Raw genomic sequence first — 4,015 nt, forward strand, 5'->3', positions numbered from 1 at the left:
TGTGGCTCACAGGACAGCTTGTGAGGTATGGCCAGGCTGTGGCTCACAGGACAGCTTGTGAGGTATGGCCAGGCTGTGGCTCACAGGACAGCTTGCTGGAGTTCTGTTCTCTGCTCCCACTTCGTGGGTCCTAGGGATTAAACTAAAGTTGTCAGGCTTAGTGGCAAATGCCAACTTGCTGGCCCCCTTTTAGAAATAGTTTTTTGGTTTTTGGGTTTTTTTTTTTTTAAGATTTGTTTACTTTTTGTATATGAGTACACTGTAGCTGTCTTCATGCACACCAGAAGAGGACATTGGGTCCCATTACAGATGGCTGTGAGCTGGGTATACTGACACAGGCCTTTAATCCCAGCACTCCAAAGGCAGAAACGGATGGATCTCTGTGACTTTAAGGCCAACCTGGTCTGCATAGAGTTCTAGGCCAACCAGGGTCATATTAGTGAGTCTCATTTCAATCTTAATTTCTTTTGTTTTGTTTTGTTTTGTTTTTTGTTTTTTGGGGGTTTTTTGGTTTTGTTTTGTTTTTGTTTTGTTTTGTTTTTTGGTTTTTCCAGACAGGGTTTCTCTGTAGCACTGGCTGTCCTGGAACTCACTTTGTAGACCAGGCTGGCCTCGAACTCAGAAATCCAGTCTCTCTTGACCTAGCTCACAGCAGGTCTCTCTTGACCTAGCTCACAGCAGGTCTCTTGATCCCAGGCTTGGATCTTCCCCTGCTGGGAGCTCACATTGAGCTGCTTGAAAGTACAAGCATCTTTCAGTTATAACCCCCTCTCCACCACCCCAGCTGAGCACAGGTTCCCAGCTGAGAACTTACACAGCAGATTGTTTACCTCAGGGAGGGAAGTCCCTGACCACCTCCCAGTATCTCCAGGCAGCCCAGAGGAAGCTCATCGGGGACCAGTGTCTCTGTACCCAGTTAGGCTGCTTGGCATCTCCCTCAGGGAAGGAGTGGGCACTGAAAGACCAGCGTGCCACTAGGCAGAACCCCACCCTGGCACTGTTATCCTCAGAATCTGTCGGTAAGGAGAGACTCACCAAGACAGGGAACCTGCCAGGGGAAGTCTGGTGAGGGAGGGTCACCCCCTCCTTTGTCCTTTTCTGTTAACTTCTTGCTGGGGCTCAAGGAATGCTGGCCAGCATCTACCTAGGTCACTCTCAAGGGCCACAGAGACACTGGCTCCCCGAAACTCCCATGCCATAGGTGTTTCGACAGGCGAGATGTGGGAACCAAGGCATGTGCTCAGGGTCACTCCTGGTTCAGCCCCGATCAAATTCTTGCTCTGATTCACTCCAGAGAGACTTCACTGGCTGACTGGCTATCTATCCAACCTAGAGTGTCCAGATTGAACGGAGCCTGGGGCACTGGTAAGATGCTAATTACTTGTGACTCGCATAGCAAACTCATTTCATTGATAAGAAGATACCTGGCCAGTCACCTGGATGAGAAGCCAGGTCCCCAGGGCTTCCTGGAGCAGTGCTGCATGAATGCTAGCTATACTTAGCTCTACTGACTCGCCACACCTCATACAGTGCAGGTTCCCAGCAGGCCCTCAGTCCTGGGTCCCAAGCCCTCATGGCCGTGAGCACTTAGGCCAACCCACTTTCCAAACCACCCACCTCACATCCCTGGAGTCCTTCCTTCAGGCCTGAGATGGGGGCAGCAGCTGTCTGAGGCTCCTTCCCTCTTCAGGGTTTGTGGGATGAAGGTTCTCCCTGGACATCCTTGCCAGCTTCTCACCAGGGCTGCAACTGGGATGGACACTGTAGTCTGGGGACAGCGACTTATAGCAGGGAGAATGACTCCTGTCCTCAGCAACCATAGAGGTACGGGGCAGGTCTGGATCTCAGGGAAGCATTGGAAAGGCGTAAAATTACTTGGGGTCCAATCTGGCTATTGCAAGCTGAGTCCCTTAAGGTTTTTGAGTATATCAGGAGAAGAAGGGCTTCCTTGTCATGGAGTAGAAAGAGCCCAGAATGGGAAGGAACATGCCAAGGTTACCCAGCCTATTTTAGGCTAGCTCAGGTCTGCTTCCCTTACCCTTTTTTTAAAAAAGAAAGAGATGCTATTTATTTATTTATTTATTTATTTATTTATTTATTTAAAGTATATGAGTGTGCTGTAGCTGTCTTCAGACACACCAGAAGAGGCCATCAGATCTCATTACAGCTGGCTGTGAGCCACCATGTGATTGCTGGGAATTGAACTTAGGACCTCTAGAAGAGCATTCAGTGTTCTTAACCGCTGAGCCACCTCTCCAGCCCTCCCCTTACCTTCTTTCTCTCCCATTTTTGTGTCCGGGCTCTGCACGTCCACTAAGGCTTTCCATCAGACATTCACACTTTAGTACAAGTTAATTTGCCAATGCCTAGAAGCCATCCATCCTCCTAGGAGAGCTGGGGTTTGTTTGGGCAGAAGGAGGGCTGAGTGTACAGACTGAAACCTGTGGGTTTTCTAAGCAGGAAGAAAAGCAGACCCGGTAAGAGGCCAAAAACTCAAAAGGATGTTTACTATGAGAGATGCCAGAGCTCCCTTCCTGCCCAGGGTCGGGAGAGGTTAGGAGAGCAGCAGCCCAGACAAAGTTGGGGCTTTTGATTGTAACAACCAGGGGCTGGTCTGGTTTTCTCTCTGGTCCTCCTCTCCCCAACCATCTCAGTGCCCTCCTGGTCCTGGCACCCAGTCCTGATGGCTTCCCGACTCTTCCAGCCTCTCTGCTCCCACGCTGCTGTCTCCCCAGTCCCAGGTGTCCTGTGACCTCTGACGAATCAGTCTCCACCTCTAGCTTTAGAATTTGTGGTTGAGTTTAGTGGTAGAGAGCAGTGTTCACCTAAGAGCAAGGTCCTGGGTTTGGTGTTTAGCTGGGGGTAGGGAAGGGCAACAGGATGGGGCATTAGATGGGCTGGACTGACAGACAGACTTTGACTTAAAAATCTTCCCAACAGCGCCCCATCCCCCAAGCTCCACCAGCCAGTCTGACCAATAAGACAGTTAGCGAGCTGACCGGCGGCACTTGGGGTACAGTGCAAGTTCTGCTCAGGATCTCAAGGTCATTTTGTTTAGAGAGTGTCGATCTGTGTGTGTTGGTCAAAGCACCATGACCAAGGCAACTTAAAAAAGAAACAGTTTGTTTGGGGATTACAATTTCAGAGTGTCAGGATCCATAACAATCAAGGCAGGAGTGTAGCTAGCTAGCAGGCAGGCAGGCATGGCACTGGAGCAGTAGCTGAGAGCTCACATCTCAGCCACAAGCAGGAGGCAGAGACAGAGACAGAGACAGAGAACTCACTAACTGGGAGTTAGCGAAATCTCAAAGCCCATCCCCAGTGACACACCTCCTCCAACCAGGCCACACCTCCTAATCCTTCCTACACAGTTCCACTAGCTGGGGACCAAGCACTCAAACATATGAGCATATGGGGCCATGCTCATGAAAACCATCACTTTGTTTATGTATTTGTTTGTTTGTTTGTATGGCTGCATACATGCCTGTGCACCGTTTGTATGCTTGGTGCCTTTGAAAGCCAGAAGAGGTGGCTTGGATCCACTGGAACTGGAGTCACAGATAGTGTGAGCCACCATGTGGCTGCTGGGGCCTGAACCCAAGTCTTCTGCAAGAGCAGCCAGTGTTCTAGTCCTTGTTGTGGATTTTTGAGACATGGGCTAGCCTGGACCTTGATATTGTAGCCCAAGCTGGCCTCAAACCTGAGTGCTGGAACTGAACCTAGGTCCTCCGTGAAGCAGGAAGTGCTCCTAACCACGAAGCCATCCCTCCAGTCCCACGTGGTAGCTTTTCTTGTTTGTTTTTTCGAGACAGGCTTTCTCTGTGTATCTCTGGCTATCATTGAACTCACTCTGTAGACCAGGCTAGCATTGAACTCAGGGATCCTCCTGCCTCTGCCTACCTAGTGCTGGGATTAAAGGCATGCACCACCAGCACCTGGGACACTTGATACCTTTTTACACTGTCACTGTCTTCTGACACACCAGAAGAGGGCATCAGATCCCATTACAGATGGT

The sequence above is a fragment of the Mus caroli genome, chromosome 17 (assembly GCF_900094665.2).
Source record: "Mus caroli chromosome 17, CAROLI_EIJ_v1.1, whole genome shotgun sequence".
Lineage (NCBI taxonomy): Eukaryota > Metazoa > Chordata > Mammalia > Rodentia > Muridae > Mus > Mus caroli.